Genomic DNA, 13,356 nt, shown 5'->3' on the forward strand with positions numbered 1-13,356 from the left:
GGCAATATAACTGTAACTCAGGAACACTAAGGCCCCTGTCCAAAATTGTGTGTTTAATCGACTCCAAGGCAACCATCTGTCTTCCTCTGTTCCATACTAGTGGTTGAAGGACCGTGTCTATGAAAACCACTTGATAGGGCCACAAACCAGAAAGTTAGTAAAAGTATAGCAGCCTGGGCAGTGTCCCCCTCTTGGCAAGAGAAATCCTTGCCATAATCGTCAGGATGAGGGAGTGCCAAAATGCCACTGATCCTTTCAATGCACTTAATGCGATTCCCATGTTACAGTTTCTCAGGTCCATCAGTCAGTGATATATATTTAAATATTTAAAGGTATGAGTGGCCACTGCATTCCTGTTGCAGCTATGTCTAGTTCCTGCCCATCCCAGGTAACCAATAAGAAGTATGACTTAGTAGTATTTGTCTTGAGCCCAGCAACTCTTCCAAACTCATCTAGAAGGTGCATGGTTGGACCTATATTTGATGTCCTGCTGTGGACATATGATAATAAATCATCCCCATAATTTAATATAATATGCACCCCCTCTGCTAGTGGGATGCCTCTGGACCCCCCACTGCCGCCAGATGTTTAATAGCAATAGCAAAAAGCAGAGGGAAAAGGAGGCAACCATGTCACGTTTCAATATATAAAAAATATTGGTAAGATACATACCGTCTGGTTTTACCAGGGCCACTAGATTAGAGTACTATACCATGATCCACTTACTTCTGTGCTCCCCAAACTTCATTCTGTCCATAATAGCCTCAAGATAATTCCACATTGCAGTGTTGAAGACATTTTCAAGGTTGACAGAGACACTTGTTGATTCAGGGAATAAGGCTACATTTGTCTCATCTAGAATCTTATAGTCTCCTGAGATTACTAGATTTGTTACACACACAAAAGAAACCATTCTGACCCCAATGGATCAAACCCAGTGGATGCTGGTGAAGTCAAGTCGCCAAAACTTTACTAATGATTTTAAAATCCAGGTTCAGCATTGAAAAGTGTCTATATGACGAAGCAGTGTCCCGGTTCTTTCCTGGATCAAAAAGTGGGACCACTAAGTCCTCCCTAGTTGATGCTGGGAACTCGCCCTTCTCTCAAGCTGGTCAATAAACACTGACCAAATGTTGTACCAAGTTAGTGGAATGAGTTGACTCTGTTGGCAGCCCGTCATTTCCAGTAGTTTTACCCCTAGCCATGTGTATAATGGCTTGTCTGATTTCATTTTCTGTGATTTGGCCCCCCTCGAATCTCTCTGGTCTCTGCATCTGTGAGCATAGCATGTGTCCAACAGGATCGTGTATTTGTGTGATTGGAGACCCTCTACTCTCTGGAGCACCAACCAAGCCAGTATCCTCCAAGGCCTACCTTCACCTTCATATACCTATTAGTGTACTCTTTGTAATTATAACAATGCAACTTCTCGATGATCTGAATATACCTTTCCCTACTGTCAGCTTGTTTATTCTTAGTATCCTAGGCCTATCCTGCGTCTTATTCCAACTCATGGATGGTTTTGTTGTGATTCATCTATTAGTGCCTTCCAGACTCCCATTACCCTCTGGAAATAGCTACCTCACACCACCACCTTAAAAACCTCCCATTCAACCATCACTTTGGATGCTGTACCTTGGTTACTTCAGAAGCATTCCGTAATCACCTTCACCAATAAGATATCGGCTGTGAGGTCTTCTCAGTTGTATTCCCATCAACAGTGGATTATGGTCTTACCAAGTTCTGCCTGAGTACTCTGAACTCACCATACATTGACTTAATGAACTAGAGTAGAACACTGCACCCAATCACATGTGCACATCATACGTACTGGAGTAAAGCGAGTATTACCATGATGTCTGTGTTGGAGCCTCCAAACATCCACCAATTCGCAATCCGCTATCCAACTAGTAAAGCCCTTGGTTGCTTTAACGTACTAAGCACCTGCCAGAGGCAGCATAGAGCGATCTATGCGTACATCGCAGACACAATTAAAATCCCCTGTGATGAGCATAGAGGACCAGGTCAGCAATGCAAGGAATGGTACCTGCTTCTGATTAGGCACATGAATACTGACCAACAATAACTACTGCCCATCTAACTTACCTGCCACCAGCATATATCTTTCCTCTTTACTACAGTATGTGAGGCAGAGAACGGGGCCCTGGCTTTGATCCCAGTGAGGCTCCCCCCTGAAAAAGAAGAGTACTCTGTCATGAATATCTGACCCCTCCATCTCCGTTCTAGTCTACAGACCTCAGCCTTAGTAAGATGGGTCCCTGGAGGAATATGATGTGCATACCACTTTTCTTCAAGTATGCAATGATCTTATGCCTTTTAGTTGCCGAGCCCAGCTTCCTGATACATTCCATGTAATAAGGGAGATCTTATTCTTCAGCGACACAATATTTTGTTTTTGAGTGAGAATCTATCCTCTCATCCTGCCTCAGGTAAAATGCCATCAGGTAGCCTAGTTGCCTCTTTGCAAGAGCATGTAAGTGTACACTCCTCCACACAGCACTACCACTTGATAGACTCATGACTGGATTCTCAAAACTTAACATCAAGAACCAATAAATCTTTTTGACAGGTAAAAATCACCCTTTTAACTAGTAATAAGTTACCACTAAGCAGGCCTTGCTGCTCCCAAAGCAGGGTGGATGGTATTTGAAAGTAGGATATTTAGCAATATTATGCTAACATGTCCTACCGTATAATGACTAGCACCCAAAAGCTATTTTTCACTGTGGCAGGCCTAGCTGTCCTATACAGAAAACCAGAGTACATATTAAAATCCTAATACTGTTTCCCAGAAATAGAACTAGCCACAAAAATAATTAAACAATTATTTTTAATAATTCTTAAAAAGTCAATATTATGGGGAAAGCAGATTGTAATATAACACATCTGTCTCTGGGTTCTCCATATAGTACTTGGAGCACACTTCAAAAGGCGAAACAGCATGCCAAGGCAATTCTTGTGCTTCATGGCCTGGTTTTTAGAAAACCCTCCTTTTTTACTACCAGACTTCTGTCTCTCATTTATTGGGAATGTAGTGGTTATCAGAAACTAGAGTGTAGTTTTAGATGTGAGAGAATGCTAGGATTACTATGGTGCACTCCAAACATACACACTCAGCTCTCAGAGCCCACAGTTAGAGTGGCTAAAGTCTTTTGCCAGCTTCAAAAACCACAGAGTACGTAGGGTTGGCCCCAGCAACTTCTATTCCATTGGTTAGGGTGTGCCCAGGAGTATTTTTCGCCCACTAGCTCGGAACAGGCATAAATGTGGCACATCCATTGACCCACTTCAGAACACTCCCAGACCTGAGTAAGATCAGTAGATGACTGTATCTGCTATCTGTGACCTGAGAGGAGCCCTACAGGACTGGATGTGCTTCATTTTTCACACAGGACAAAGAAGTGAACCAAAGGATCATATGGCTGACCCACTGTCCCAGCGAGATGGACATAGGAAGCTACAAGAAGATTTTCCAGCAACAGCCCAGCTTACCAGTGGCAACTGGACCTAGATTGGAACCTACTGTTGGCCTCTGCCTGAAACACTTAGGGGGTCATTCAACGACCGCGGGAGCACCGCCAACAGGCTGGCGGTGCTCCCATGGGCATTCTGACCGCGGTGGTACCGCCGCGGTCAGAAACAGGAAACCGGCGGTGTCCCGCCGGTTTCCCGCTGCCCAAGGGAATCCTCCATGGCGGCGCTGCAGGCAGCGCCGCCATGGGGATTCCAACCCCCTTACCGCCAGCCTGGCTCTGGCGGTTTTGACCGCCAGAACCTGGCTGGCGGTAACGGGTGTCGTGGGGCCCCCTAACAGGGCCCCACCAAGATTTTCAGTGTCTGCCAAGCAGACACTGAAAATCGCGATGGGTGCAACTGCACCCGTCGCACCCCTTCCACTCCACCGGCTCCATTCGGAGCCGGCATCCTCCTGGAAGGGGGTTTCCCGCTGGGCTGGCGGGCGGCCTTCTGGCGGTCGCCCGCCAGCCCAGCGGGAAACTCAGAATGACCGCGGTACGGTCTTCTGGCGGTTCCCGCCAGGCGGGCGGCTTCCGCCGCCCGCGGAGGTCGGAATGACCCCCTATGAGTCTCTTAAATGCCTCCCCAGAGGTTTGCAGGTGGGGGGAACCTTTTAAGTGTACTCCTGTGATGGAATGGGACACAAAGAGCTAAAGTCAAAAGGTACAATCTTTGACCAGATGTAGTTGGTGTATCTGACCTGTGCTCCATCATAGTCAGCTTCAGATTTCACTGAGGTCCACATCAATCAGAAGCATTGACTCTCATTGGTGCTTTGAGCTTTCGGGAGCTATTTCTACATAAAACTAAAGAAAATCACAACTCTGGTTCATAATATTTGATTTTGTGTTATTTTGGTTAATAGTGTCTACTCTATTTGTTTTTATTCATTTTGGGATTTGTATTATTTTACATTTTAATTTTATTAAGTTTTGGTACTGCATAAATTCCTTACACATTGCCCTAAGTTAAGCCTGGTTGCTATGTGAAATAGTTACCAGGGGGTTGAGCTCAAGCTAATTTAGTGGCTTTTAAGGTTCACCCTGACAAGGACTGTGATTATTACTTGAGGTGGGCAGTCAGAGGCAAACAGGGAGAGGATGTGGCATAACAGCCAGAGCTGGCTACTTTGAACCTGGGGAACTAGGTTCGAGTATCGGCATCAGCTGAACATCCTGTAATTCTGGGCATATAACTTAATCTACCCCGTCTACAAAAAATGAAAGTGTCTTTGAGTAATCTAGCTGGTGCTCATGAAAAGCGCTCCAATACCTTCAGGTCAAGTTTGTGCTATATGAAACTACAAAAAAAACAAAAAACGAATAACCCAATACCTTGCAGTACTTTTATTAAAAAGGGAAAAGCTGTGATTACACGAGAAACCTGCTGGGTCTTTGGCTGAAACTTGAACACTGGACCACATCTAGTGGATGAGTGGTGCTGTCTGCTAAGCCAAGGGAATTCAACTGGTGGTCCGGTCAAGGGTCTTTAAAAGTACTTTTTCTAAGCACTTTAATTGTTTTCAATTAAGGAAATGAAGGCGTAAGGAGACTGCAGCAAGAATTAATTGTTTCTGATTAGCCCATTTGCATTCTGAGGTTTAGGAATGTCACTAAGAACATTTTGTTTATTCTTTATTTTTCCCCCTACTACCCTTGTGGCTTGGTGCTTGAAGATGCAAGGTTACTTTTCACTTATTTTCTATTTACTTTGCAGAATATAAAAAAAAAATCATGCGCGCAATCTATGATTATATGCCCACCTTTATCATTATTTAACTTTTCCCCTTCAGAACTATGCAATTGTATACATTTATCAGAGCCTGCCTCACAGACCACGGGTACTTTTGTATGGGGTCAATGAAGAGTCCACAAGGCTGCCCCCCTCAGAAATGTAGTGTCTCCAATGTCCCTGTCATGGTCATATTATCCGGCTTTCTGGGTTCCTTCTAAAGCTGGTCGTTGTCGCTTGTGCGCACTAACAGGAAAGCATAAATTGATGTGTTCATTCATTATTTCACGGTGCCCTCCAGCATGGCATCTGTGGAGAGAACCTTGGCACGCTGAATGTTTCAGTCACTGTCTCCCAGGCTAGTTCAATGGTACTTGTAGTTGCCAAAAGAAGGGGACTTCAGGCAAGTGATTAAATAATACATTTCCCCTTCTCTACTTCTTCTATTTCTATCTTACTCTCGCCGGCAACACCCATTAAACGAGGAAGAAAGATTTATGCACACTCCATGAGGCGACCACGTAAAGGGGGAATGGGTTGTGTTAGTTCATAGAGCTAGTTAAATCTGGAGAAGAGGGGTGGCTTGATGGGTCATTCAGGAAGTGACGTAGCTGCTCGTACAGTGCAGCACTGACATTGAGCGATGCAGAAGGAAGACATAAATGAGATATGTGAATCCACTAAGGCAGAACTAAGGGAGGCAATTAATGAGAATCTCGTCACTGAAGATTATAATGGCCTCATTCCGACGACAGCCACAAAGTTAATCGTTCAAAGTGGATATTTAAGGGGCACCTTGAGGTTTATGGGCGAGTTTGGTGCAGATTGAGCTTTCTGTCCATACAACCTAGTGCAGCACTGACGTGTAGCCTGTGAGACTTGGTCACAAGGAAGTACAGCTAGATGCCTCCAATGGCAAAACTGTAACAATAATTATCCATACTTCTTCACTGGTTGAGGGTCTTCCTGTAGTCTCTGTTGGATACACCACCTCTTCCAACTAACACTAGAGGAGAGAGCGGGTGGAGAGGCAGCTTTCAATAGAGAAACCCATAACATAGGCCCTGGAAGAAAAAAGACCAGTGAATGCTCTGGTGAAAGAAGCCAGACAGAGAGAAGAGTAACTCGGAAGATGTCTGAACAGACGTCCTCTGAAAACGTGGGCCACCTCTAGCCACACACTGCATTCCATACTGACCTAAACCCCTAAGGGAATGAAGACTTGTAGCCTGTCACCTCTCCTAAACCTCCTAACAGGTTGCCATGTATACCTATGAGCTCCTATATCTTAACAGTGGAAGAACAGCTCTACACAACCCACAGTGTGTTAGTGGCTCCACCCACACACAAACCCTGCTTTTGCCCTACCCAACAGATCCACAGGACTAGTCGCTTAGCAAGTGCTAAAAAAAGAATACATATTATGTGTTCGACCCTGGCCACCCACTGATCCTGAAATCTATTCTGTCCCACAACACAGTGTTCTCCGTTTTCTGCGCTATTTCCATAGGGCAGATGGATGAGGGTACACAGTACAATTAACCTGCAAGGACTGCTTCCTATCTACGTACTCTACATAGCATATCCAGGAGCCACCTTACTCCTCTGCCTCCCAACCGGTTTTTGTAAAGGAAAACTACTCATTAAGCTTCAGCTTCCAGCTCCGTGGACGGGAGATCCACTGGGACATCTTTTGCTTGCTCGGTTTATCAGAAGCTTCACAGGTTTTGTGACATTTCAGTGCTTTTTATCAGGCATCTGCTGTAATCTGTGCCTTCCGTCACTGTTAATAATTCACCCTATATGATCCGAGGGTAACTGTTTGGTGTAAAAGGTGTAAAAAAATATTACATATTAATCCTAACTGTTATATGACCTTTATTGTGTTCCATTGCATTTTGTTAAGTGTAGAGATATGACGTAAATTTAATGAGTGAGTGAATAATTGCAATGAAAGCCAAGTCCCGTAGAATCTTAATGCAATGATGGAGCGTATAGCAAGTGGCATAACAAAGGCCCCCATAGCCCCTGAGGTGCGGGGCAAGCTCTAGGAGGCCCCCTCAGCACAGTACACTGTGCAAGGGCGGCAAGCCTCTGACTGGATCCAGGGGGAGGGCCCCCCTCAAGGTACTATGCAAGGGGGCCTCCGTCAAGTTTTGTTACGCCACTGCATATAGCCTGGCAATGTCCAATGGAAGATGATGAGCACCCTGATGATAAGTTTAGCGTAGGTAAAACATGTTTAATGTCAACCAGGTTTTACTGGCAGGAAGTGATGACCACCAGAACTCTATTGATGATGCAGCAGGAATTAGAAAGTGTACACCTCTGAGTGAGAAAGGACATTGTCAACAGAGAGAAGATGGAGCGAGAGGGAACCTCATCCATGACATTAAAGAACCCTCTCATATCTCTTCACAAAGGCTCACTTGGAAAAGGACTAGGCTGTACACTGGGTATCCAAAATTAGTTGAAGAGAACGATTGACTACACCATCATATGATAGCAAATCTCAGAGTGACGTGTGTATGGTAACTCTGGAGCATGCATCCTCAGCAAAGGCATCTCGAGAAGCTGTAACTAATCACTTTACAGAGAATACTCAAAAGGGAACCAGAGGAAAGACTCACAAAGAGCCATTCCAGTAAATAAGCTTAGAGCCTAATAATACTGTGATGAAATCCAACTCCCCAGACAGGCCAGGCACGGAAGATTTTTGGTCATTAATTTATAATGCTGGAAACAGGCCGAAATACAGAGATTTATGGAATAAACTAGAATTATTCATCATATATGTTTCCTAGGGTTTGGGATTCTGAATCCAATTTATCTTCTTCCCGGGTTCACACTCCCTTATTCATCATCTTTTCATAATTCACCTGTACTTCCAGTTCATTCCCTCCCCGAGCAGTCTTCTCTTCTGATTCACAACATACTGCTCCTAGTGCTCCTTCTCCCCACATTCTCCTTTTCCCCATATTCCTCTCCCAGTTAACCCTTTCTCCCTAGTTCACCTTCTCCCTAGTTTGCATTTTATGCCCGTTCACATTCTCTGTTCTTTGCTCCCTCCCCTTTTTCTTTTTTCTTTATATGTTTGCCAGTGCTGGGATGCCCTTCGGTGTTACTGTTGCCCTGAGTAAATTTATTTTAATTTCTTCCCCAGTGCAACATACCCCCCCCCACACTCACAAGCACACACTCACACTCTCCTTACAGTTCAACTTGTTCTCGAGTTCACATTCTGGGTGGAAAGTCCCTTGCTGGAGACCATCTAAACAAAGCACACATTCTTCCGGAAAAAAGCTGGCGGCGAGGAGGTAAACTCTGTGTGACACAGAATAACTGTGGTAAGAAAAAGGGAAAGTGGTAATTTTCTTGTGTTGACCAACGTCCATATCACTGGTGTCAGCGTGGTGAGAAACCATTATCCCTGTCCGACTCCACCTCCTTGGGCTTTTAAACCACGCTCTTGCTATCTGAGCCTTCACTTGACCACATCAGGTTTGCCCGGGTCTTGTGGTCTCACCGTGCAATAAGTAGCTGAAATCTTCTGTCATAAGTTCGAACCAAGCTGCTGTGGTTTCAAATTCTACTCTCTGAGATGTATCCAAAAGCTTTCACTGCTCTTGGTTTATTGATTCTTTCCACTGTTGTAAAATTATATTGCCCATATGTTCTTCCTGTGGTTCTTTCCTCTAAGGACTGCTTGAAACACAAGCCTCCGTGGTGCTGTTCCCAAAGTGTAATGCAGACGCTTGGTTCCGATCTTCCATCTGGAAGGGCACAACCTCAGACTGGAGTCTATAGTGTGGAGGGCACCTCGGGACTCCATGGTACCCAGGATCGCAGCACATTTCAGACACGATGGTGAGGTGGACTCCCTCCAACAAGATAACGATCCGTGACCCCCTACCAATCTCTTTGTTTTCACATCTCTCTCCTTAGAGAAATTAACAAGGCAATGTATGTCTTTCCCATTTTGACCTTTTTAAGAATCCAATCATGTCACTTTAACAAAATAAGTTGTATGTGGGAGACAATGAAAAAGTGGTGGAGCAGGAAATGGCGTTAGCAACTGAGAACAACAGGGGATGCTAGCCGGGGCGAATGACAACCAGGGTCTGGGAGACTAGGTAGAGACAACCAGGAAGTAGGCCTCTGAAGCAGGACCCTGCAGGAAGCTGTATCTGTTTTCGGTAGCAGACCCCGACAGTCAGCCATTACTTGACTGTCATCAAGGAGCCCAATACTCGCACTGAATTCCGGGATTAAGGTTGTGGAAATACATTTTTCAGTACAGTTTCATTGTCAGGAAGAGCGTTGCTTGGATTAAAACCAAACTGAATGGGATCTGCTGAGACAAAAATGTGAAGTCACACTTAGTAACATTCATACATAAAAGCTTAGGGCAAGCAAAGGAGCCCACTCGGCCCACAGCGAGAGCTCAGCCAGAAGGAGCACAGCTTGTCCCGCCACACAGTCTGACTCATCTGTCGCTAGAGCTGTGCCAGACTGTTTGGTTAGCATTCATCCTCCCGTTGTGTAATGCAGCCTATGTGCTCATTATTCTCGAGGGCATCCATGTCTCGAGACACACCGCTGGATGCATCATCGGGTCACATGGGACGCCCAAAGATCCATCAAATGCAACACTGTTTCCCAAATCTCCATAGGGTAGGACCACTGACAACACAGTATTTCAGCTGTGGGTCTTCTATATCGCAGTGCACTTGACACGTAGATTTAGGGCACTAGACAAATAAGCTCGGACCGAGCACAGTGTGTATGTTGGCCAGGAAATAACCCCTAATTCAAGTTTACAATCTGTTTTGAACTATATAAACATCATATCTGTTAAAACAGGTCTCTGACCTGCCATGATTGATTTAATGGCTTAACATTGTGCCACAGGGCAGTCCCTCATAATATCGGACACTTGACACGCTACTCGGATACAAATGAGGAGTAGAAAGTATTAATACTTAGCACATTACAGATGAACTGACTATGGATAGCGGCAGCAGCTTTGGTAAAATCTATGAAAACATGAAAACGTTTGTAACATTTTTCCTTTGCGAGTCATTATCTTCAGTTTAACTTGTGCCAGTCACAATGCAGTGAATTCTCCGAACACACTTCTATATTTCTGGTAATATAACATTTACTCGCAAGTGCTCCGTGACACATTGGCACACTTTCATTCATACTCATTTCCTGACTCAATTACGCTCTCAATCAAAAACACACTCCCAAACTCAGTAGATCTTTCATGCACTCACATACTCACTCAAAGGTCCATTACACATTCACGCACAAATATTAATCGAATAATATACTGACATACATCTAATCTCTTGCTCTCCCACAACCTCTTAAACTCAAAAATCCATCCTAAGCACCATAGATAGTCATTCACTTATTCATAAACACTCCTGCAATCACTTATTCATACCCTTATTCACATACTGACCTACTGACACACTCAAAAAGAAACACAAACCTGTCTAGCTCAATTAATCACATTCTCGTTCACAAATTGAACAGCTCATGTTTCATAGCCCGCTCCCTCACAAAGGTTATAGACTGAACGAGCGAACATATACACATACAACCACATGCTATGCCATATCTCATGTCCTGATGTATTACTCACTCTAGACTAATCTCATCCCAATCCCTTCCATGCCATTTGCTCTGCCCAAACTTTCAGTCTCTTCCCTGAGTCAGTCCCAGAAACGTTTTTATTGAAGATGAGCCTCACCAGATTACCCCTAGTACTGATCCCATTGTGTAGGCAATGAAGTTCCAAGATAAACCAATGATAAACCTATTACCAATGGAACAGAGTCTTTTAACTTCAACAAAGCCTTCAAAACTATGGAACTACCAGCCTTTCAGGGTTCCTGTACTGAGATGCCCTATGGGGATGCTCAGTGACTGGGTGCTTAGCTGCCACCTTACCTTATGGGGTACACAAAGCTGCAGCTTACACTTATCTACAAGGTTCTTTTAAAATGTTCTCAAGAAAATTGGAAACTTAAAATATTTTGGACTTGGCTTACAAAGGAATAACAAATTCATTAAAAATTGCAGGACCATTGATGATACCTTGCATCACAAAGAATGAGGATGGTCGTAGAGTTATGCACAGTGCTATGCATTGTGACCAGACTCTTTGTGCAACAGGCCCTTGATTTGTTGGGGGTACTGTAAAGTGCCTAAATGATCAAGTCCACCCCAGTCAAAGTGAGTGGTGTAATCTGTGTAAGGAAGGTCAACCAAAGGACTGTCTATGCTCTGGGGCAAGTGATCTGAAAAAGCCATTCGAAATTAGAAGTCCATGGAGGCCACTTTATATAGGGACCCAATAGGCCACTATCAAATAGTTATGATTCATTCTTTAAAGGTTAGGTTAAATTGTCACAAGAGCCTTCACTAAGTACCTAAGGTTCCGACCATAGGATTTCAAAACCACTTTCCTCCATTTGAGAGTTAACTAATGAAGAGAGACTGAGGATGCTCATGAATCTTTTAAGTCCAACTTCACAGGCCAATGAACCATTTTGTTGATGGTCAGACTATGGAATGTGTGAAAACATCTGCCAGGGAAGAGATGGAAGTAACTGGTCCAAGATTAAAACCTGTGTGAACCTCAATCCTAAAGTTAGATCTTATGAGCAGATCGTAAGCTGGCCTGACTGTTAGAGCTGATACCAATGTCGACTTCACAGAGATATATTGAGGGTCCTCCCTGATGGTACAAAATTGCCAAGATTATTCATCCATAAACAGCCCTCAGCATCACACAGGAATGGAGATATGGTAGAGTCTTCAAACTGCCGACTTTGGATCATGGGTACCTGGGTTCAAATCCTGGCGTTGACACTTGACTGATGGATCTTAGGCATATCACTTTGTTCTTAATTGCATCTCTAGTTGGCAAAGGTTTTCACTCTGTTCAGGTAGGGACCACAATCCTAGTCTGGGTAAGTAAGATAATGAAATATAATACACTGTTCCAAAGCTGATACAAGGAAAAGGAAAGGAGTCCTGATAATCAGGAGCAAAAGTCCTCACACACCACAAATGGTGTCATGCTTCATCATCGGACAGCTCCTCGTCAGGCCGGCGCTGCAATGCCTGACGGGCACCCCCCGAAGGGGGGCTCTTTGCCGGAGATCTTTTTATTAATGATGAAGCCGCGGAACCAAATGTGGGTCCGAAAAAGAGGAGGAAAAAAGGAAAGGACAAAGTAAAATTGGCTCAAAACCCTCACTAAATGGTTTATTATTTGCTGTTGGGAATTGGTCAAGATTAAAAGAAGTTACAAGGGAGTGAAACAAGAGATAATGCTCAGGCACTCGTACAAAAAATCAAGGCAAAGGAAGACAGTAATTATCCGAAATCCCTCAGTATATGGTCAATATGCGGTCGACATGTTTCGCGTCTCTTATGGTCCAAAAGGATCCCCTGACGCTTCTTCAGGACCTACTAAATCATTGGATTATTCCAATTGAAAATAAAGGAAACAAATATTATTATCCCTTTTCTCAGCTCCTGCAATCTAACGCTCACAGTCAAGACGTCATCAGTCACTTACTAGAGATAAACCGGACTGGCTTTTCTTTCCTATCAGTCACCCAACTCCATTCTGAGAAAGGGTATCATGGGATCACGCAGGCCTGTTGCCCGGTTCACAGTGAATTTGTAGTGTTGCCGGCGCTCAGTGGTGCACCTACCCCCGCGGCTGCGTTCCCGAATGTAAGAAACATACCAAAAGTTTACCTGTGCTCACCCTCGGGTACCCTGGCACAAAGCAGTCAGGCTAAACTAAAGAGGCAATGTGTAAAGTACTTGTGCACACATGCACAGTAACACAGTGCAAACACCACAAGAGGACTCCACACCAGTTTAGGAAGATATTCAATATTTAGCTGAGTCAAACAAGACCAAAACGACAAAAATCTAACATACACAAGTCAAGCTACAAATTTTCAAAGATTGAGAGTCACACAGACTTGCTCACGGTACATTTGTTGCATCAATGATCGGTGACAATGCGTTGAACCAAAGGAGGGGATTCATCAC

General features: G+C 44.2%; 1 protein-coding gene across 1 annotated transcript in view; it reads right to left on the reverse strand.

Annotated features, from left to right (window-relative positions):
• KREMEN1 (kringle containing transmembrane protein 1) overlaps window positions 1–13,356 on the reverse strand; it is a 289,192-nt gene that overhangs the window by 78,674 nt on the left and 197,162 nt on the right. The gene's annotated exons all lie outside the window — the stretch shown is intronic.

This window comes from Pleurodeles waltl, chromosome 11 (genome assembly GCF_031143425.1).
Source record: "Pleurodeles waltl isolate 20211129_DDA chromosome 11, aPleWal1.hap1.20221129, whole genome shotgun sequence".
Lineage (NCBI taxonomy): Eukaryota > Metazoa > Chordata > Amphibia > Caudata > Salamandridae > Pleurodeles > Pleurodeles waltl.